This window comes from Aquarana catesbeiana, linkage group LG01 (genome assembly GCF_042186555.1).
Source record: "Aquarana catesbeiana isolate 2022-GZ linkage group LG01, ASM4218655v1, whole genome shotgun sequence".
Taxonomy (NCBI): Eukaryota; Metazoa; Chordata; class Amphibia; order Anura; family Ranidae; genus Aquarana; species Aquarana catesbeiana.
Genome location: NC_133324.1, coordinates 286,490,613 through 286,515,178, shown reverse-complemented (window position 1 = coordinate 286,515,178; position 24,566 = coordinate 286,490,613). Strand labels below are relative to the sequence as shown.

The 24,566-nt window shown below is 42.1% G+C and overlaps 1 protein-coding gene across 3 annotated transcripts in view; it reads left to right on the top strand.

Annotated features, from left to right (window-relative positions):
• GGT1 (gamma-glutamyltransferase 1) overlaps nt 1-24,566 on the top strand; it is a 336,039-nt gene that overhangs the window by 83,442 nt on the left and 228,031 nt on the right. The window contains exon 1 of one of the 3 annotated variants that reach the window (XM_073629227.1): nt 23,491-23,622. The exons of 1 other annotated variant lie outside the window; for it this stretch is intronic. The gene's annotated coding sequence lies outside the window, so the exon portion shown is untranslated. Of the gene's footprint in view, nt 1-23,490; nt 23,623-24,566 lie in introns of those variants that run through there. One more of the 3 variants, XM_073629229.1, reaches the window with a different exon arrangement.

Below are 24,566 nucleotides of genomic sequence, written 5' to 3'. Positions count from 1 at the left end.
CCGCTCAGACCGATGCTAATTTGTTTCATGTGTGAGACAGGAAGGTCTCTTTTTGCTGTGCCAGGGGGACGTTTTTGGGCAGCTGGGCCTATACTAAGGTAGGGGCCTGAAGCTGCAGCTCCAATAGCGTTAATCCAGCCCTGATGGGGGTGACATCATAGCGGTTGGATATCACTTCCTACTTGATGGTGTCGCCCCTCTGGCGGGTGTCATCTGGGTGTGATCCATACCCCCATAGTGACGCCACTGGTGGCCGCACATGCTAGTGAGGGAAATAGCTGGGGATAAGCTTTAAAAATTCTTAGTAGCTCAGTAGCACAAGCAGTTACATGCAAGCAGGCATGCTGCAGGATACAAATCAAGCTGTGCTGCTGCTGGCTGCCTTGGCTGCCTCTCTTAAAGAGAGAGTTCCTGGCAGCCCCTTAGTTGTATTAACCCCCACTGCACCAGACGATTATGGCAGCGGAGGCAGGGGGGTAGGAAACATGAAAATGTCTCCTAAACTAAGAAGAATCAGCACAAGGGACACATCATACTAATGTGCCTTGTGCTTATAGTTAGGTTTTTAATTCAGGCTAAACTTACGGTTAAGATGTTGTTTAAAATTCTGCTTATAGGACAACTGGATGCTTAGGTTTAGCTCTAGCAGATTGTCAGTTTATTGGCAGCTCATAATAAAAAAGTTATAAAAGTTCATGACAGCTACAACCATTTTTATTATGTCTTTTTGATGTACAAGGCATAATAATCCACATCAGTTGCTGTTGAATAAATAGGGTATGATACGCCAGAAAAGATGCCTGCAGCAGTTTTGTTAATTGCCAGTAAATTCCTCTGGTCAGTATGAAAGTAGCAAAACAGATGTTTACACGTTTCCTTCATGTCTAAATCTGTTCATGTCTGATTTTCAGAAACTGCTGTGAATAGTTCCTAAACCTGCTCCTGGAGATCAATATATTGCACCATGCTTATAGTGCATTATGTAACAGGCATCCAGAAGAGACAAGCGTTAATTTGGGGTTCTGTGTATAGAACGCATTACAAAGATGGCCTTATGTACTGGCATCATGGCGGAAAACATAATCAGTTTTGAGGTGCCCATAGACATAAACTGATTATTGACCCACCTAACCAGTAGGGATGAGTGAATGAGGTTGATTTACTAAAGGCAAAAAGACAGTGCACTATGCAAAGTGCAGTTGCCCGCTGCAAGTGCAGTTGCTCCAGAGCTTAGTAAATGTGGTAAGGTTTAACTTTGCAAAGAATTCCCAGTCACGTGCAAGGAAAATAAAAAAAAACTGCATTTTTGGTTGCACATGATTGGATGATGTCAGCAGAGTTTCTGCTCATTTACTAAGTTCTGGCGCAAGTGCACCTGCAGAGTGCAACTGCACTTTGCAAAGTGCACAGTCTTTTTCCCTTTAGTAAATCAACCCCAATCTGTCTATGTTCAATCTGGAGGGGGTTAGTCAAATTCTGCTTAAAATCCAGGAAACCCGAACTTAGCTGGGAACATCATTGAAGTCTACTGGGGGCAAAACTTGGTACTAATTTCTGCATTATTAAAATGACTAGTAGGCAAGTCATTGTCAAAAAAGGTCATGGGAAGTTGGTTATTTAAGGGACCTTTAAAGAAGCAAAAAAAAAAAAAAACTGTGAGGTTCCTTTTAATGCGACTTTAAAGGGTCACATAGCTTGAGATTTGCCTTAACCTCCCTGACGGTATGATTATTTCGGATTTTAGGTGCTGAAAGCGGTACCATTATTTTGCATGGAAATTTGGCGTTTTATATTGTAGGCCTGTAATTCTTAACAATAACACACTTAAAGTAGTAGATATCCTGGGTATGATGAAGTTTGAAACACAAAAACATAAATTATAATATAATAAATAAATATAAATAATTAAAAAAAAAATAATATAATAATAATAAAATACATTTCCCCACGATTCACTATCGCTCAATTCTGCAAGTGTTCTAATTTACTATCGCTGTTTTCTAGCTGGTCTAAAGCCACTTTTGACGTAAAGGGACACTTTTTGGTTGCTATGGACAATCTCCAGTTTCCAGGCATAAAGAACAGTATATATAATATAAAACTGCATGCAGGGCATGGGCCAAAGCACTGGGGACAAAAGGGATGTGAAATAATTTCATACAGTACTGTAATCTGTAAGATTACAGTACTGTATGTGTTATGGTTTGTACATTTTTTTTTATTTGCCTCCAGGCTCCGCCCCCATGCATCGCGACGCTCGCAGGGAACGGAGCCTGGCACAGAGAGGCTTTGGAGGAGGACAGAGCCCACAGGCACCGCGGGGGACATTGCAGGATCCTGGGGACAAGGTGAGTAAAGCCGCACCAGGATCCTGCAATGTAATCCCGAGTGTGGCTTGGGGTTGCCGCTAATGGGACTGAAATTTAACCCTGAGCCACACTCGGGAATACCGTCAGGGAGGCTACACCTACATGTGGTGCTACAGAACAACACAAATTTCACAGACAGCCTCCACACAGCACATATTTTGGATGTGTAAGTGATTTACCCCAAGCTGATTAATTTTACCTTGAAAAAGGCTTCTTTTTTTAGGTAATTTTGGTTGTTAAACCTAATTTTTTTCATCCTGCAATAATGGGCCAGAATTGACCAGTGGGCATAGCAGTCACAACAGAGCTAAAAGCTATAGGACAGTTTATTCTTAAAAATAAAGCTAAAGCCTCCAACTTCATACAAATTGGCCAGTGGCAGAACAATTTAGTAGAATGCTTTGCAAGCTTCATTCTTCACAGTACCACAGTGCATTTTCCTAAAAGTTTAATAAAATATCAAAAGTGCAAAAGAAAAACTTCAGAATCACATCCTCACCATTCCCCAAATCCCCTCCCATCCCCATATCCCCAATTTTTCTAAATATTCAATATATAGGCTTTAGGTATGTACTTGGTAGAAATTGGCTAGAATCAGGACAATATGCAAGCACTTGAAAAGGCATCAAAAAAAAGGTCAGGTTTTATTTTGCTTTAAAAAACAGAGTACATTATTTTAGAGATGATAGCTAGAAATATTGTACAGTGACTGAACAGTATGCAAGCAGCTTGGTTAGGCTATATAAGGGCCTATTGACACATCTGTTTTCTCTACACAAAAAAACATCGCATTTTCTGCATGAAAATGCATTTTAAGTAGAAATCTTATCTTTTCCTTGGTCCACATTTACACACTACAGTTTAGTGTGTTTATAAAATAAACCGTGATAGCCTATTTCCACCTAAATGTGTACTTTGCGATGTCTGCTGCCATGTGTGCATATAGGTTTGAATGCACACTAGTGGTAATACATGTTACGTGCGTCAGTGCCCTGCAATGCCTTTTTTTTTTACGCTCCAACGCACCTTCACATGGCAATATGCACTGTACAACGCATTTCTGGTCTGTAGGATGCAGTTTACTGTACTGCAAAAAAAAATTTGGCCTGCACTATCTTTTTGTGTGTGCATTTTAAATGGGCTGCCTAACATCACACACCTCAACTCCTCGTTACACAAAAAATCATGTTGTGTTGCAGCGTGGTGTGTTTTGGCCCTAAAAGGAGATCCATTGACATTTTTGGATCTTTCCTCACTCTATCCAAAACAAGAAAAAAGTATTATCTGGAGTTCCAAATTAAGATGTTTGTTGGTTCTAGATACATTCATTTATTGTACATACAGTATTACAATCTATCATTATGTCAGTCTGAAATTTGTACGCTAACAAATAATTCCCATACAAAACACAAACTGAGCTTCAGTTACAGACTTTGATGGTGGCGCTTTGGAGTTGATATCCTGCCATGATGTTGTAAACATTTAGTGCTGTCTGACCTCTATTCTGCTGGAATTTAACTTCCATTCTGCTGGAATTTGTTTCTTTTTTTTAAAGTTTGAAACTGACTCAGAGGACTTTGGGGTTGATTTATTGAAGGCAGCTAGGCTGTGCACTTTGCAAACTGCAGTTGCACTCTGCAAGGGCAGTTGCTCGTAAAGTCAGTAAAGTGGCAAAAGCTCTGCTCACTTCCATCATTCAATTACATGCTAGCAAAAATGCAGTTTTTTAAAAAAAAATTCCTTGCACATGATTGGGTATTCTTTGCAAAGTGAAACTTTACTTTATTTACCAAACGCTGGAGCAGCTGCACTTGCAGAGTGCGTAGTGCATTTGTGTTTCACAGTTTCTGTATGATAATTTGGTTCTAATTAAATTTTGTGATTATTTTGTCTTAAATAATTTTTATTAACATTTCTTAGTTTACATACATCATTAAAAACGTCCACAACTTCATATAAACAAACTCTACGGGGGGAGGGGCCTTGTATCCTTCAGCCAGTCCCCCCTCACTCCCACTAGATCTACAAATTTTGTCCAGCAGGTAATTTCATACGTTACAATAGGACGACAGGTATCTATTTACCCCCATACCCTCCCACCTTCCCCTTACTCTCATCCCACCCTAAGCCAGAACTCCCTTTTATTCCTGACACCCTACGCTTGCCAACCAAGGGTTCCACATCTTCTTAAATTTTTTAAGGTTCCCTCTTCTGATATATAGGGCTCTCTCTTTCCATATTACGTCATTTATTGTTTTAACCCACTCGTCAACTGCCGGGGGGAGGACTGATTGCAATCTCTGCATAATAAGCTTCCGAGCCTGGTAAAGGCATCTCAGAACCACTATCTTAACTGCTGCCTCCTCCAGGCTCCATACCCTGTATCCAAGTATGCAGAGTCTGACATCTGTCTCTAAAGGGATACCCCACTTTTCTCCAATAGCGCCCACGACCCCCAACCAGTACCGTACTAGTTTGGGGCATCTCCATACCATGTGTATCAGGTCACCCTCCTCCCCGCACCTGGGGCATTTAGCGTCAGGACTTACACCAAAGCAAAATAGTTTCTTTGGGGTATAATATGCCCTATATAGCAGCATTAGGTGAGAGAATCTCTGTGCAGGTGAAGTTGAAACCTCCTGACCCACCTCCAAGATTTCCCTCCATTGTGCGTCAGTTAGCTTCCCCACATCCTTCTCCCACCCCTTTCTACAGCCAAGGTGCTCTGATCTGACGACAGCTTCCTTGCGTAGTTGCGTATATATTTCAGAAATAAAACCCTTCCTCTTCCCGGGTCTGATCACTCTCTGTAGTAGTACAGCATCTATCCAAACAGGGGGACCTGCCCTAAATTGCACCTCCAGAGCCGCTCTCATTTGCAGATACCTAAAAAATGTTTGCTTTGGCATACTATATTCTTTTTGAAGATCCTCAAAAGTTTTCAATACATTCCCTCTGTACAGTTGGGATAGACTATTAATACCCCACCTCACCCATTCCTTAAATTCCCCCATAACCACAATCTCCTGTAGGTTTCTATTGTGCCAGAGGGGAGTAAGTTCTGTAAACCCGGCATATCCCATTAAAGATTTTGTTGCTTTCCAAACTTTTGTTATTAATTTAGTTGTGGGACTACTACCAGGTAGTGAGTCTGCTTCCAGTGCCTCCGCTACGATTTTGTGAGGTGCCTCCAGAGTTAGCAAGCCATTATCAGCACAACCACCCCCTACATGCTGCAGCTGTGCCGCCAAAAAATAGCATTTCGGATGCGGGAGAGCCATTCCTCCTTTAACTGGTAGCTGTAGGTTCTGGAGGCTAATCCTGGCCTTCCCTCTCCTCCATAACAAATCCCTAAAAAGTGAGTCTATCTTTTTGAACCACTTTTTATTCACCCACACCGGAGAGTTATGTAGCAAATACAACAGTTGAGGCAACCAGACCATCTTAATTAGGTTGCCCCTGCCTGCTACAGAGAGGGGCAGCCGGTTCCAGATATCAATTTTACGCTCAAATTTATCCAGTAATGGAACTAGGTTATCTACGATGAACTGATTGGGATCTTTTGACATATTTATGCCCAGATAACGAATCATTGAAACTATTTTTAGGTGTGGAATTCCCGGAAGGTCCTGACCAATGGGTGTATCTAATGGCAAAAGTGCAGACTTCCTCCAGTTCACCACCAGTAAAGTTTGAAACTGACTCAGAGGACTTTGGGGTTGATTTATTGAAGGCAGCTAGGCTGTGCACTTTGCAAACTGCAGTTGCACTCTGCAAGGGCAGTTGCTCCCAAAGTCAGTAAAGTGGCAAAAGCTCTGCTCACTTCCATCATTCAATTACATGCTAGCAAAAATGCAGTTTTTTAAAAAAAAATTCCTTGCACATGATTGGGTATTCTTTGCAAAGTGAAACTTTACTTTATTTACCAAACGCTGGAGCAACTGCACTTGCAGAGTGCGTAGTGCATTTGTGTTTCACAGTTTCTGTATGATAATTTGGTTCTAATTAAATTTTGTGATTATTAATTATAAATTTTGCATCCAATGTTCTTAAAGTGGTTGTAAATCTCTGAAATGAAAAATGAACAAAGCATATCCTTCTATAGTGTGTACCTGCCTCAATCCAAAGCACCTAGTGTGAATTCTGGACTTCTCTCCTCCCTCTGCTATCTGCATGGTAAACTTCTGATCATTTGTCCCAACACCAAGCAATCCCAGCCCCCCACTCCAGCACACAGCAGGTGATTGACAGTCTCAGCTCTGTATGGCTATGTAGATTGGGGTGTCCATTCCCTCCACTCAGATCTCAGATTACACTCAGCTCTCCTTATGTTGTGCACTGTATAACATACCTGCCTCCTGCCTTCTGAATCTTAGATTTTTTTTTGTGCAAACTGTGAACTTTAAACAGCTGTAGAGGAGAGAAGGTTTATTTCATCTCGGTGTATCATCTGAGGCTATTCACTTCACTGGGTATATAGGCTATATTACCAAATGTTTTGGGTATTCTGCCTTTTTACACGCACATGAACTTTAATGTCATCCCAGTTTTAGTCTGTAGGGTTCAATTTTAAGTTGGCCCACCCTTTGCAGCTATAACAGCTTCAACTCATATGGGAAAGCTGTCCAAATGGTTTAGGAGTGTGTCTATGAGAATGTTTGACCATTCTTCCAGAAGCACATTTGTGAGGTCAGGCACAGATGTGGACGAAAAGGCCTGCCTCACAGTCTCCACTCTAATTCATCCCAAAGATGTTCTATCGGGGTGAGGTCAGGACTCTGTGCAGGCCAGACAAGCTCCTCCACCCCAAACTCACTCATCCATGTCTTTATGGACTTTGCTATGTGCACCGTTCCAAATCATTTGGTGAAGGGGGGATTATGGTGTGGGGTTGCTTTTCAGGGGTTGGGCTTGGCCCCTGAGTTCCAGTGAAGGGAACTCTTAAAGTGACACTAAAGTCTCGTCTTTTAAACCTAAAAATAACAAACATGTTATAGCTACCTACTCTGTCCGGTGGATTTGCACAGAGCAGCCCAGATCCTCCTCTTCTCGGGTCCACTGCCAGCACTTCTGGCCCCTTCCTACTGTTGAGTGCCCCCACAGCAAGCAGCTTGCTATGGGGGCACCCGAGCCGAGGCACAGCTCCGTGTATCCATGCAGACACCAAGCTGCTGCCTGGCCCCACCCCCTTTCTCTCCTTATTGGCTGACTGACTTTGATCAGCCAATTAGGAGGGGAATCCCGGCCAGCTGAGTGTCTCGTGCAACATCGCTTAATCTAGATGGACCTCAGGTAAGTATTAGGGGGGCTGAGAGGGACTGCTGCACACAGAAGGTTTTTTATCTTAAAGCATAGAATGCATTAAGATAATAAACCTTCTGCCTTACTTCCGGATCCGGCGCCGCATGAGGAGGAGGCGAGCAGAGCCGGCTCCCGCTGAACTCCCCATATACTCGGCATAAAAAGCCTGCCAAGCTTGGGGGTGACTCCCCCCTGTCTCCGCTACCTCATGGGGCCCCTATGGATCGCTTTGTGGATCGATCACATACCCGCTCGGTCTCCTCCACACTGCATCCGGTGGGAGACACGGCCGCTGATACAGCCAATATGGCAGCCGCTCTGCTCACATCAGAAACACTGCAGTCTTCAGCGACGCCTGTCCCAGCAGAAACGGACCCTACCTCCCCTGCTGGTATAGCACAGGCGGTTGTCTCCCTCCTTGCTTCTACACTAGCAGCCACAGTAGATGCTGCGGTGCAGAGGGGATTGGAGCAGCTACATATTGAGCTCCAGACACAGGCTCAGAGGATCTCTGACACAGAGGAGCAAATTTTTTCATTAGTGGATGAGGCCTCGGCTAACTCAGCTTCACTAGCACGCATGTCAACCTCTAACAGACATCTGGGAAACATTAGATGACCTGGAGAATTGCTCACGAACAAATAATCTGCACATTATAGGTCTGCCAGAATCGGTCTCCAACGCCCAGCTTACGGACCTCTGTGCTAAAATCATCCCTGAACAATTAGACCTTCGCATCCCCTGCACTATCAAGCGGGCCCATCTCATTGGCCAGCTTGCAGAAAATCGCACAAAACCCCATCCTGTCATTGTTAGATACCTCAACTATGCAGATAAAAATGCCATTATGCAGGAATTTCGCCGTTCACATTCTCTATCCATTGATGGTGCAAAACTACTGCTCTTTGCGGATTACTCGGTTGAAGTGATAACTCAACATAAGGCTTTCTCAGCGATCTGCTCGACACTCTACAGCAATCAAGTCAAATTCAACCTTGTCTACCCAGCAGTCCTGCATATCCAATCCCATGCAGGAGAACATCTTACTTTCACCTCCCTGGATGATGCGGAGCACTGCATCAACAATTCTTCAGGAATGGAAATGGAACACACCAATTTATTTATTTTATTTATTTATTTCAGTTACTTATATAGTGCTGTCAATTTACGCAGCGCTTTACATATACATTGTACATTCACATCAGTCCCTACCCTCAATGAGCTTACAATCTAAGGTCCCTAACTCACATTCATATATACTAGGGACAATTTAGACAGGATCCAATTAACCTACCAGCATGTCTTTGGAGTGTGGGAGGAAACCGGAGTACCTGGAGGAAACCCAAGCAGGCACAGGGAGAACATACAAACTCCAGGCAGGTAGTGTCGTGGTTGGGATTTAAACCAACGACCCTTCTTACTGCTAGGCGAAAGTGCTACTCACTACACCACTGTGCCGCCCCAATTCTGCTGATGGCTCTTCTTCAAAGTCTGCCACTGCTTCCTCCGCCTTACCAAGACACCATCACAGCCCAAATAAGCCTCCTTATAAACGTAGTCACTTTGCTCCCCAGGATGACCGCCCTGGAATTCGCTGAACGGCTTCTGTAACTTCTACATCACTGGAGATACGCAGGAGATGGGTAACTCTGCCCCTTTCTCTTTTCTTCCCCAGAACTCCCTATAATATTTTAGGGGATACACCGTTGCATTATTTGCTGTCTGTTCTTGATTGTTAATTGCACAGTTGTTCTATCATTATTGTTTCAAGCTGAATTTATGTATGGCTAACTTTTAAGCTTACGGCAGTTAGCCAGCTCCTTGCTCCCTCTATAGGTTGAACCCTGGATTGCATTCTCTCTCTTCCGAGCCTGTCTCTTGACCCAGATTTAAGTAGGCCCCCCTTCCCCTCCTCCCTCTTTTTACCCTCCCCTGCTACCCCCTACCCTCACCTCCCCCCTCCCTCCTCTTCCCCCTCCCCAAAGCTCCTTCTTCACCTCTAGGGGAGGAGCAAGCGCTTGGCACAAGATCTACTTGTAGGTCGGTCCTCATGTGGAAAAAAGTGAAGTTAGCATTATATGATGGGTGGCTTTTCCACCAGATTTTTTTTTTGTTTTTGTCACTTTTTTTGTTGTTGTTTCTGTTCTGATTATTTGTTGATTATATTTACCCGATCCGTAACTACATCCCAAGGTGACTTACAATGTTTTGGTGAATCTCAGATGGAAGGCATAATATACAACAGGAGGCTCTGTCCACAGCCTCCATCTAAGTATTCTCCCTTACTCCAAACATGGCTCCACAGAACGATGGGAATCACCTAAAAATTGTCTCCTGGAATGTTAAAGGGTTTCTCTCCTCAAATAAGCGCATGTCAATCCTTAGACACTTGAATCGTATGTAGCGCTCCTCCAAGAGACTCACCTACAGTATCTGCAGATGATTTAATCCGTCCTCGTAAACTATGGGTAGGTGATGTTTACAGCTCTCCAGCAGTAGGTCGCAAAGCTGGTTATATTGCTTCACAGACATCTGAGACATAATATCCAAGATGTACGGATTGATTCGAATGGCCACAAAATGACACTATATATGATGCTAAAGACATAGCTATCACTAACATATATGCTCCTAACTCACCTGACACTCTCTTTTTTCAAGACATAGAATCCTGGATATTGGGTGCCCCTGAAGCTCTTCATCTAGTAGGCGGAGATTTTAACTCTAATGTCCTTATCAGAGGACCGGGCCAGTGTTCAAACGCGTACGCCGCGAAAAGCCAATTCCCCAACTGCTGATCATACTCTTTTAGCCCAATACATCATTTCCATATGTTTTGTAGATTTATGGTTACTAACATACCCAACGGACTGGGATTTCACTTTCTTTTTGCCCCCTCACAATTCTTTTTCATGTATTCATTATTTCTTTGCCTTCCCTGCGCTACTATCGGCATTGCATGACACGGAAATCAGTGACGCGAGAATTTCGGACCACAGTCCAATAGCGGTACACTTAACCAATGCCAAACCCTCATCTCCCTCGCTCACATGGCGCTTTCCTTCTTATATGGCACATAATGAGGATTTCCATCATACTCTATATGAAGCCTGGGCAGAATATGCCTCTACAAATGGGGCGCACATTACAAATCCAAAACTTTTCTGGGAAGCAGGCAAAGCATTTTTGAGGGGAAAAATTATTTCATACACTACCCAATTTAAGAAACACTCTCGGCAACAATACATGCAGGCCATGAATGCCTTACGCTTAGCACACAAACGTCTTACATTAAACTGCATCCCCGATAACGTACAAACCTGGCAACGCAGTTTTGACATGTGGGCTAAACAGCAAGAAGCAGCTAAAACATCTTACTCTGCCTTAGTTTTCACAGGTTTGGAAAAAGGCAGCAAACTATTGGCCAAACTATGCTCAGGCCCGAGGCGACCTACCCACATTTCTGCCTTAAAAAACTAAGACCCATCTACCTAAGCTCAACTCCACTCACTTAGAAACACTCAATGCTCCCATCTCCTTAGAGGACATCCAGCATCTGCCAAGGCCCCGGGCCCAGATGGCTACACAGCGGAATTCTACAAATTGACAAAAGACTTTATCCCTGACACTCTGAAACATGTCTTCACCGCTATGTGGGATGGTGGCTCTTATCTCGCAGGCACACATTAAACTAATCTCCAAAAAGGAAAAGACACCCTACACCCTGGCTCATATCGTCCAATCTCCTTGATCAATGTAGACATTAAAAATAACTATAATAATAATAATATAATAAATATAATAATAATAATAATATAATAAATATATAAAATAATAGCCTCATGTCTAGCTCCATTACTCCCCTCTTTACTCCACCCAGCCCAATCTGGTTTTGTTCCAGGGCATTCTGCCACCTTAAACATCCGTAAGGTTCTGATGGCGCTGGAGTACGCTAAATCACACCCAGACCAAGATGTAGCTATAATCTCACTCGATGACGAAAAAGCTTTAGACAGTATCAATTCGTTGTGGCTATTCAAAGTGATGGAAGTATTCGGTTTCTCTGGCCCGATTGTGCATTTTCTACAATAAATGTATGCGTCCCTGATGGCTCGCCTCGTCACTCCTGATTTAGTCTCTGACACAATCCCTTTTACAAAAAGAAACGAGACAGGGATGTACCCTCTCCCCTCTACTCTTTAATATAGCTATTGAGCCTCTATCCAGGATACTTAACTCATCTGACGGAGTCAGTGGCATCACTGTAGGCAACCAAATATTCCATTCCACCCTGTTCGCGAACAACATATTACTATTCTACACCGTCCCTCTTGCAGACTTTGACAAACTCAGAGAACTATTTGAGGCCTTTTGAGTAAGCTCGGGCTTTAGAATTAATTTTGACAAAAGTGAGGTTTTACCATCACACCCCCGGATGTTAGCTAAATGGAGGTCATCATCCCCTTTTACCTTAACGGCTCACCACATCACTTACTTGGGTATCCATATAGGCCGAGACCAAAAAACAAGGGGAAACGACCTGAAATATTGTGTATATATATATATATATACACACTAATGATTCTTCAAAACATTGCTACCCAATGCGGGCAGTGTCACTCTGGTCTGGAATACAGCATATATAACAAAAAACATAATTTGTTCTTGTCAAGGCTGACAAGAACCAGATGATCAGATTATGTAAAAAGTTATAAATTTATTGTGAAGTAGAAAAATACTAAACACTCCACAATGAGAGACCTGCATCATGAAATCTCCAGATGTGGCAACATATAGACAAAAAACAAGACACTACACATAAAACATATAAACACTCGTCAATTATCGTAAATGTGAATTACTAAAATATATAAATTAGGCAGGGGTATCCATGTGAAGGTCGCCGGAAGACTCAAGCCTATAAAGTGCTAAGGGGAAAGAGAGAAGGGGATGATAAAGATGATGTAGAGAGTTCACCGGTGGATCACCGGTGGGGGTAAATTTAAACAATTGATGTCCCCCTATGAAAGAAAAAACAACTAAAAATCAAGTTGCCGGTATGTGAAAGTTGATGATGGGACAAAAATTACATCAAAGGGAAACAGTGCTGTGGAGTGTACTGGATAGTGCTTGATAGAAAAAAAAGCCGTTCTAGGGACTTCCCTGATATGTAATAGAGGTCAGGTCTATGTGAAAGTTATTAAAGCTTCTTCGTATTCAAAGCAGCGATAACAGAGTTTGAGACTGTACCATCTTCCTCGGGGGTCATATGATTGTATTGAAACCCAGAACAGACTTGTGTTTTTATCAATTCTGGGAATTAGTCCAACAGTGATTTCATAGCCCTGATTGCATACCCATTATGTCAAAATGGTACATAAGTAGGTAAGGGTATTGGGCTCAAGTAAGGTCTATATGTCTATATGCGTTATAATAAGCAGTCTAAAAAATGACCAGCCATACAATACCCTTCCCTAAGTGGTGTTTGTTCCAAAGGGTAGTGTTACCACTGTAACGGCTTGTTATAATAGGTCCAGTAAAGTCCTCAAGAGTCCCGTTTTGAAACTGGCGTTATACAGCGCATGGGTACCCTCCTCCGTATTACAGCCTTCGTGCTATATATCGGCTATGCGGTTACACAAACTCAAGTCTCCCGACTCTCCGATTCACCACAGACTCGCTTCCGGGACACAACAGAGAAGCAGCGTCGCATAACGTTGCTTCTCTGTTGGGTCCCGGAAGCGAGTCTATGGTGAATCAAAGAGTCAGAGACCAAATCAGACTAAATTTATAACTTTTTACATATTCTTCACATTGTATGTTGTCACACTCATTTGGTCATCTGATTCTTGTCAGCCTTGACACAAACAAATCAGGTTTTTTGTTATATATGCCATATAGGCCGAGAACCTTCCTCTCTATACGGTCTTAACTACCCACCCTCTGATAACCAAAATTGTAAAGGAGTTGGAAGCTTGGGTAACCCCTCCCCTCTCGCTCTTTGGGAGATGTCACCTCTTTAAAATGGTTTCGTTTGCACGTCTACTTTATCCAATGCAAACCATACCCCTTTTATTAAAGCACTGTATTGTACAGAAAATACACAAGGCACTTGTGGCCTTCATATGGCCACACAAAAAAACACGCACAGCCTTACAAACGCTATGTCTCCCTAAGTCCGAGGGTGGTGCAGGCTTGCCTAATATACGTTTTTACAACCTCTCTTGCCTGCTTAGACAAAGTCTTGACTGGTTGTCTGGAAAATCAAAGTACTCTAATAATATACTTCAGAGCGCTCTGGCCTCTCTGCACACTCTGTCAGCTGTCCTACATTCAAATATTCAAGCTCTACCACCCCACTTTAAAACAAGTGTTTTTTTATCAAAGACACAATTATTGCATGGAGAGAAGTACGGAGATTGCTGGGGTTACCCTTGAGTATATCCTGCCATTTAACCATTCAGGGCAACCCTATGTTGCTTCCATCAATTATGCATAAAGCCTTTACCCTATGGTGCACCCGTGGACTCAGTAAAATAACTTCCCTGTATCAACCTGGTGAATTCAAGTCTTTTAAAACCCTCTCATGAGACTTTGCATTGCCAACATCGCACATCTTCTATTATCAGCAAATTCTAGCCTATCTACGGTCTTGCTGTGGACCTCAAACTGATCCCCTTCAACAATCATTCATTGATATAGTGCTCCAGAGGGATGATTACTCCATCTCCAGTTTATACTCATACCTCGTTACGCACCAATCTGATAAATATCATCTTGCTCCATTCCAGAAATGGTCTGTCATCTTCAACTACAACACACTTCCAGAAAGGATCTTAGAGGGGTACAGGTGCATTCACAAACACACGATCTCAGAGACGTGGCGTGAAACGCAATTTAAAATTATCCACAGGGCATATTACCCATTCCGCACCAATAAGGCAGACTCTACTCAAGCACAACGCCCCTGGTGTTCACTACCACGCCCTACTCTACTTCATGCCTCTGGGAATGCCCAACCATTACTAGATATTGGAACTCGGTGCTAGCATACCTTTTCAAAATCAATAAAATCCGGCTACCCAACAATCCCTTATTGTGTATATTTGGATGTGAACCACTACCTTCCACATCATCATCAGCAGGCTCACTCAACCTTACACAATGGACTCATATAACTCTCCTAGTTGCTCGTAGAATGATCATGTCCCATAGGATTAAACCAACACCACCTACCCTTCCACCTGTTGAACGCTCAATGTTATCGCTCTTCAACCTTGAGAGACTGGACACTATTGTACTAAACTTCCGTTCTACTTCATGCTTCTTTGCAAGATGGCGTAAATGTATGGAGGTCACGTTCACCCAAAAGGAGCTGCTGGATATTATGCACCCATTTAAATTCAGGGACTGGTATCTAAAACAAGACCTCCTAAACTCCCTAGGTAAACTTAAAATATCCAACTTATCGGATCCCTCCATCTTTCTACCACCCTAGAAATGCCACGCCTTTGAAGCTCTTTGACGATTCAAGATCTTATATTCCAAATAGGTTGATTTATCTGTTGCTATCATTGTTGTCATGCCATTCCCTGAGATCACCACTGAGATGTACCCAATGTTGCTTCCACTCCTGAAAGTATTATTATCTACTGTGTTGTTTCACTTTGAAATATTATGTCACATTGTTGTTTACAAGTAAATATACTTCCCCTTTCCCCCCTCCCATTCCCTTTTTAGTGCTTAAATTTTGGTTTTCTCTTGTATGTTCATAATTGTGAACCAGAGCTACTGAACTCTGAGTTATATACTTGCTTCTATTCATGTAATGTGAAAATTTCAATCAACATTAAAAAAACAAAAAACACAAAAAACAAAACAAAACAAAAAAACCTACTGCCTTTACAATCACTTTAAGGCGCCAGCATACTAAGACATTTTGGATAATGTCATGCTCCCAATATTGTGTGAACAGTTTGGGTATGGACCTTTCCTGTTCCAACATGAATGTGCACCAGTGCACAAAGCAAGGTCCATAAAGTCATGGTTGAGCGAGTTTGGGGTGGAAGAACTTGACTGGCCTGCACAGAGTCCTGACCTCAACCCGAACACCTTTGGGATGAATTCAAGCGGAGACTGAAAGCCAGACTTTCTTGTCCAACATCAGTGTCTGACCTCACAAATGCGCTTCTGGAAGAATGGTCAAACATTCCCATAGACACACTCCTAAACCTTGTAGACAGCCTTCCCAGAAGAGTTAAAGCTGTTATAGCTGCAGAGGATGGGTTAACTCAACGTTGAACCCTATAGACTGGGATGCCATCAAACTTCATGTGTGTGTAAAGGCAAGCATCCCAATACTTTTGGTAGTGTATAAGGGCACTGCATTGCGTTTTTGTGTTTGCTCACATGTCCAGATTGCATGCTGGAAGTCAGTGATGTAATATATCCCAAAAAAAAGCATAAAAAACGCATTAAAAGCGCATTTTAAAAAAATGCTAAACAAGCATTACAAGCTGCAATAGTGTGAAAGAGGTCTAAGGGTTTACAACCACTTTTACTTATTTTGTCTGGTGATACACACACACATACACTATACGTCTATATATACTGTACATATTTTAGATGACAGTTACACTGTGTTTGGGAGCAAGTACTGTTCAATGTAGTTTTTAAATTGGTATGATAGCTTATAGTGGAATAAGTGTACACAGCTGTTTTTTGTTGTTTTATTAAAATTCACTATTTGTTGCTGATGGAAAACAAATGGAACTAGTAAGATATAACATACACAGCTGGTATTTGGGATACATACAAGAGACACAAATGTGAAGAGACATTAGATTAATGTATATGTTTTGTACAATAAATATTTATATGTACTACAAGGCCACCCTTGAAAGAATCCATATATGACATGGAAAATGACTTCCATACATATAAGTTGGCTGGGAATTTTGTCAATTGAGTCAAAGGGCTGACCCCCCCCCCCCCCTCATTTAATTGTCTAGCGTGATTACATCTTGTACAGTTGTTTAATTACTTCCACATTTTTACTTTACTTTACTCTGTCTCTCCACATATTTTGAGCTGGATTTTGCAAGATTTTGGCTGGATTTGAAAGGTTTGTTCAGATGTGGTGTGACTAGATGCCGTTTTTGTAAGGTACACCAAAGAAAACTAAAATAATTCAATCAGTCCTTACCAATGAGAAGTGAGCGTAATGCACATTGGGCTCACTTCTCTCCCCCAGTCCTTCTAGTATTTATACAAAATCAGGAACTGGGCTGGATTTTTAATGGCTCGTTCAGATGTTGTGTGAATACATGACATTTATTGTAAGGTACAGCAAAAAAATAAAAATAATTTTGAATTGTATTATCATGCATGTAATTGATTTGTGTTTGGAATGCCATCTCCATGTAAGTGCAGTAAGCAGAGGGGATTTGTGTCACCTCCTGATCCATTGACTAGTTTTCTGGATTTTCAATCTGCATATTAAGATGCTTTATGGCTTGAATTTTAAATGTGATAAGGACATCCACATTTATTGTCCACTGTACCTTTTGGTTTATCATAGACGGTTCGAATCTCGGCCATTCCAACAAGAACCAGATGAGGTTTGAAGTATGTATGGGCAGGCAGTATGACCCAAGTTAATTAATTGATCAACTTGGGTACAGCCAGCCTGCTGGATTTTACATGCAAATCCGCTAGCAATAATCACTGTCTTCTCCCGGCGGAGGTGGCTTGCCTCGCCAGGAGAACACAATGGCTCGATCATGGGAGGGATTCTCTCTGTCAACGCTGTCTGTGTCCTGTCAACCCATGGTTGCAGAAAATACATTTACTCCGTCTATGGCTGGCCTTTCTTTGATTTTGGTATAGGTCATTTATTTGAGCTGCTTAATACATGTTTGCCCTGCTTGCACTGTTTTGCTTTGTATTTGTTGTTTATACTTGTGATTCTTTTATATTGATAAGATGTCTTCATCCTGTTTTTTACCTATTACCCTACCCCCACTGGTGCATGGGTATACATACAGTGCCTTGCAAAAGTATTCACCCTCTTTGGCTTTTTACCTATTTTGTTACATTACAGCCTTTATTTAGTCTAATGCTTTTTTAATCTGAATTATATGTGATGGATCAGAACACAATAGTCTAAGTTCAAGTAAAATTAGAAAAATATATACATAAAACTATTTTTGAGAAATAAAAAACTGATAATTGGCATGTGCGTATCTATTCACCCCCTTGTTATGAAGCCCATAAAAAGCTCTGGTGCAAACAATTACTTTCACATAATTGGTGAAATGGTGTCCACCTGTGTCTAATCTAAGTGTCACATGATCTGTCATTACATATACGCACCTTTTTGAAAGGCCCCAGAGCCTGCAACACCTAAGCAAGAGGCACCACTAACCAAACACTGCTATGAAGACCAAGGAACTCTCCAAACAAGTAAGGGACAATGTTGTTGAGAAGTACAAGTCAGGGTTAGGTTATAAAAAAATATCGCTAGGAGCACTATGAAATCTATTATAACCAAATGGAAAGAACATGGCACAACAGCAAACCTTCCAAGAGACGGTCGCACACCAAAACTCACGGACCGGGCAAGGAGGGCATTAATCAGAGAGGCAGCACAGAGACCTAAGGCAACCCTGGAGGAGCTGCTGAGTTCCACAGCAGAGACTGCAGTATCTGTATTTGTACATAGGACAACAATAAGCCGTACGCTCCATAGATATCAGGAACCATGAATCAGAAGTATAGTTAAATCACACTTGTTTAATAAAAAAAATAAAAAAGGTAAACAGAGTAAGCGTGGTCAAAACAAGCCAGAGTTCAGTAACCGGATCGGGTAGTCGGCCAAACTAATTTCAGAGAGCCAGAGGTAAACGTAGCAGTACAGCAAGCAGGATAAGGAGCCAGAAGGGACGTCAGCCAAGCAAGTCTTTAACAGGAACGCAGGAGAAAGTCTCTGTGATGTTGACAAAGGCGAAGGCAGAGATCAAGTGATCTGGACAGCCTTAAGTAGACAGGACTGACGAGCAGAATCAACAACAGCTGGGTAACTGTGGAGAGAGATGGGAGCTGGCAATTAGCCGACAGCTGAGCAGCCAGCTCAGAGAAGGAAGGGCTGAGCCCAGCCTTGACAGTACCCCCTCCTCAATGACCCCTCCCCCTCGCAGGACCACCAGGTATGCATGTCCGAGGATGAGACCCAAGAGCGTTCCTCCAGACCGTACCCTTTCCAATGCACCAGGTACTGTATGCGCCCACGGAACCTACGGGAGTCAACAATGGACTGTACTTCATACTCCTCATGGTTCTCAACCTGTACAGGGTGAGGACGTGGCAACGAGGTGGTAAAATGGTTGCAGACCAAAGGTTTTAATAAGGAGACATTTGAAATACACATATTAGAAGGAAGTTCTAATGTGTAAGCCACTGGGTTAATCCTGCGAAGAATATGGAAGGGCCCAATAAACCGAGGTGCGAACTTCAGTGAGGGAACACGAAGTCGGAGGTTGCAAGATGACAGCCAGACCCTGTCCCCAACCTGGTAGGAAGACGCAGGCAGGCATCTGCAGTCAGCATGGAGTCTGTACCTATCATTAGCATCACGCAAAGCCTCCTGGACTTGTGCCCAAGTGGAACGAAGACCACGGAGATGCTCCTCTAATGCAGGAATACTTTGCGGAACAATTGAGTCAGGCAACTTGGAAACCATAATTAGCCATAAACGGGGACAATCAGGAAGCAGAATTCAAGGCACTGTTGTGAGCAAACTCTGCCCATGGTAATAGGTCTGACCAGTTGTTATGATGGTCAGAAATATAGCAACGTAGGAATTGCTCCAAGGACTGATTGGCTCATTCTGCAGCCCCATTAGACTGCGCGTGATACGCACAGGAGAAAGCAAGCTGAATTCCCAACTGTGCACAAAAGGCTCGCCAAAACCGGGAGACAAACTGACTAACCCTGTCCGAGACAATCACTTTGGGTAGCCCATGTAAGCAAAAGAACTCCGAGCAAAAATGAAAGCCAGTTCCTTAGAAGTGGGCAGCTTCATAAGTGGAATACAATGATACATCTTTGATAACCGGTCAACCACCATAAGGTTAACAGTGTTGCCTTGGGAGTTGGGTAACTCCACTATGAAATCCATAGACAGGTGGGACCAGGGCCTCTCTCCATTGGGTATGGGTTGTAGGAGGCCCACTGGAAGGTGTCGTGGAGTCTTACTCTGAGCACACAGGCAGCTATGAAGGCAGTTACATCAGCCATAGACTAAGCCACCAGAATTGTTGGGAAATGGCCCAAACAAGTTGATTCTTCCCAGGTTGGCCAGCTGCCTTCTGAGAATGGTAAGTCTGGAGCAGGGCAGTATGGAGACTCTCCAGGACAGAGCAGCGATCACAAGGTTTCTCAGGAGGAGCATGGACCTGAGTAGCAAGAATTTTGTCACCCAAAGGAGAAGTAAGACTGGTGCGAACTGGAGCCAGAATATGATCAGGAAAAATTATAGGAACCGGAACCGACTCCAAATTGGAAATGGAGGAAAACTGTCGTGACAAGGCGTCAGCCCTTACATTCTTAGTACCAGGTAAGAATGAGACAATGTAGTTGAAACTTGACAAGAAAATAGTCCATCGCGCCCTTCTGGGAGAGAGGCGTTTAGCCTCAGACAAGAATGTGAGATTCTCATGGTCAATAAGAATGAGAACCGGTACAGTGGTACCTTCGAGGAGATGTCTCCATTCTTTCAGGGCTAAAATGATCACCAACAGCTCTCTGTCACCAATCACGTAATTGCACTCCACAGGTGACAATTTCTTGGAAAAGTAGCCACAAGGATGCATAACGCTCTCAGACACAGACATTTAGCGGAGCTGCAGTTTTCCTATAGCAGCCTATTGAGGCTAATAGATACTACTGTTCCTGATGAACTAAGTTTCTACTGTGTTTTATTTTCACCAGCTTGGTTTCCTCAGTACGCTATATGGATAAAGGGTTGCTGTGAGTCAGCACACTGAGGTTATGGTAAACCATTTGAAATCCGGAGCTGTACTGATTGCCAAATGTCTATATTATGATAATATGACTCAATGACTCAATGACTCAATAGGAATGACTGAAATCAGTCTCTGATTGCATTAATGGTTTTTTAGGCTTACCTGTAGTAAAACGTGGTTGTAAAGGGTTTACAACCACTTTAAGGGGTTGATTTACTAAAAGCAAATCGACTGTTGCAAGGGTCTGTTTAGACCCCTGACATCTCACCAAAGCCCCACAAAAAATATATAAAAAAAAATTGTAAAAAAATTCTAAAAAAATGAAAACGTGTAAAAAAATAAAATAAAAAAACTACTGACACAACTCTCCTCTGCCCTACCAACACTGTCCACTGCCCCAACCCCCTCCCCCCAAAATGAATTGTGAAAAAAACAAATTAAAAATAAAATAAAATTGTAAAAAAACTACTGACACCGTCCACATACCACCCACTCCAACCACCCCCTTCCCAGAAGCACTGCGAAAAAATATTGAAAAAGTGATTTAAATAATATTTTGCCACAGGGGTGGGCATTTGCGAAGCACCACCTCCCTGAAATGAGTTTGCCACCTCCCTGAAATGAGTTTCTACAGGTTGGGATGTCTGCATTTGTGCCTCATGTGATGTGTAGTTCCACAACAGCTGGAGGGCCATAGTTTGACGATCTCTGTTCTAGTATCAGGAGTGGTTTAATGAAAGTAATACAGAATAATATTTTGATACAAGCTCGAACTGTCAGGATGGCAGAGTAATTCTTCTAGAATTGTAATCTTCTAGAATAACCTGAAAATAGGTTTAGTACATGATAGCAGCATGTTTAGGTGCATGTGGAGTTGCATGTGGAGAAACATTCCCTGTGCAAGAATGGAGAAATTGGAAGGACAACTCAAAGAGATCCAAACAGGTGGCAGACAGGTCTCAGACTAATCATATGCTTACCAGTATATGTATATATGTTAGCAGTGTCAGTTTGTGAGTGTCGATCTTGCTGGGCGTGTTGGTGAAGGAACAAGATTTACATCAAAGTGCAGTTCCAAATGAAAAGCATGGCTGGCATTGGTGAAGCAGCCTGTAACTGTGTTTAGATGTATTAAAACATTAAAGAACCAGATATGGAAAAGTCTCTACATCAACCATGGGCATAATTGGCTAGATGGACTGTGCCTCGTGAAAAATCGCCTGTGCCTGCATGTTTATAGCCAAGGAAGGAAAAGCAAAAGCAAGAAAACACCCCCAGACAGGACCACTACCAGATCTCCTGAGCCTGCCTATTTATGGCCCCAGAAGAAAGGAGACATGCAAGAAAACATCCCTAGACAGTCCACTCATTATCAAAGGGAAAACAATAGCAACACACTGAAAATATTCATTACAACCATTTAAATTGTCCCGTTTGTTTGGTCTATTACTGTCTATAGATATGGAGACGTGAGCTTCCTAAGACCTTGGAAGCTGGAAACAACCAGAGAAGCATCAGACTTGAGCTTGTTCCTGAACAAGTAGACTGTGCCAGTTCTCCATTGTTAGAAAGGATTAATTCTTATTGAATTAAGCCTGTTAACTTGTACAGTTGCTTCAGAGAGGCTAGTTTGTGCCACGTGGCAGTTTTTTCAGAATGTGACTTTCTCGAATGAGCATACCTTTGTTACTCAGTCCTTAAATTCAATTCACGAAACTTCACACGAGGAAACAGATCTCTTCAAACATTGAACTGCTAAATTTAACTGTAAGGATCCTTATCCTAAGGTTATCTTTGTAATTTGAGTCTTTTGTATCTTTAAAAAATTGAGCTTTACCTGAACTGTGATGTGTCCTGGGCTTTTTATTAAACTTGCAGGCTGGGACACTGGTTGACATTACCTTCTATCCGTTAATTTTCCTCAGTGGTATGCCCAGTATGCTGTGCTACCCTTGTTTGCTGCATCTCCTTCCTCTTGCTTTTGCCTTCTCTTTTTACTCTGACTCTTCCTTGGCACATATTGCTTCTTACAGGTCACCTGTAACAATGTTACATGGGCATGTGCTGTTCACATGTTAATATATGTCAGGGGCTGCATGTCTTTTTCAACCTTTTCAGCCATTTCATGAACCCATGATTGCTGAATTTGATTTAAATCTTGACATATGTTGGTCTTGTCATATGTTGCCCTATCTTAGATAGGTTTCACGTGCGACTATGATTTACCAAAATATTGTTTTTATTTTCTCTATGTTCGAAGCTGTACCACTTTTATTCTTTCCTAATGATAAAATAAAATATTTATAATGTAAATGTATACATGTGTGGCAGAACTGTACCCACCTAAGACCATGTAGCAGGCCGGGTTCACATGTATGGGGCTGATTTCAGTGTGATTTGTCTGGTGCAATTTCAATCAGCGGTACAGGAGCAAATTCCTAAAGTGTAGGACACTGGAAATCACACCTGAACTAAACTGAAAATTGTACCTAACTCTTTTTAAAATTGGACGTACATATGTGAACAGATGGGGTTCAAAACGCATCCAATGCCCTAATATGTGAACTGGGGCAAAAATGCCCAGATGACAGGTTATATTGTTTATAGCGGAACCCCTTTTTGCTGTTAAAAAATATATATTTGCACATTTTAAATCATTTTGTGAAAAGTCAATTATTAATGAGATTTATTGGGTTAGCACACCTGTTCAGTTTACCTAGAATGCTGCAGAGCAAACAAAGTCTTAATTTTCTGTATAGAGTTTCAGATCCTGTAAGAGGAAAGTTCATTTTACATCTCCCTGCCCCGTCTCCTCCTCTCAGTAAATTATAACCAGCCCCTGTCAGCTTAATGGATCAACAGTGAGAGGAACTTGCCACACTCACCTTATCTCAGCAGCACAATAACTGCAGAGCCACAACTGAGAGGTAAGGAAAAAGGTTATTGCTAAACACTGGTATATGGGGCATTCAGGGCTAGAAGTTAAAATGTGGATTTTGCTTTACTGTAGTATAATTAATCTCTCTCTAAAGCGCACCAAATATTTTAACTAGTGAAGACTTGGAGAAAGTCTGTGTAAAAACTGCTTGTGACAGTTGGACTGTGACTGTAAAGTTTACTTTATTTGCAGACACATATCCTGCACTTTTACCCTGTTAGTAACAGGATGCTTATCAGCTGGGTCATATTTATATGTGGCTGGATGCTGTACTGTACTAATCATTCACTGTATAGATATACCTCTAAAGCTCAGGAGAAGCAGTGTATACTAATCTTAGACTAACAGCTGTCATATGCATGGTGCTATGGGGCTGATTTACTAAAGGCAAACAGACAAGCAGTTGCACTCTTCAAGAGCAGTTGCTCCAGATGTTGCATCATCCAAATCCTGTGCAAGCAAAAAAATGCAGTTTTTTTTATTTTCCTTGCACGTCGTTGTGTATTCTTTGCAAAGGGATTCTTTACCTCAGTTACTACGCTCTGGAGCAACTGAACTTTGCAAAGTGCACAGTCTATTTGCCTTTAGTAAAATCAACTCCCATGTTTCCACTTTGGTTAATAAAGTCCTTCTGATTGTGTGTTGTGAGTACTGTTGGGGTTAAGGTAGGGTAAGCTGTAACCAAGACTGCCAACGAGCAAAATCATTGTTACGCTAACTTCAAGCATTTTAATGCAGCTTTTACAAAGATAAGAAAATGAGGAGATCACGAGAGTAAAGCTGTCCGTATGCTGGTAGATTTAAATTGTAAGAACATTTTTATGATAAAAATCTCAGTACACATTCTCGGTACACATTCCATGAGATGACATGTACTGCTAAAAAAAAACCTTTGTTTATTCATGCTTTCTAGGTGTACTGTGCTGTACAGTG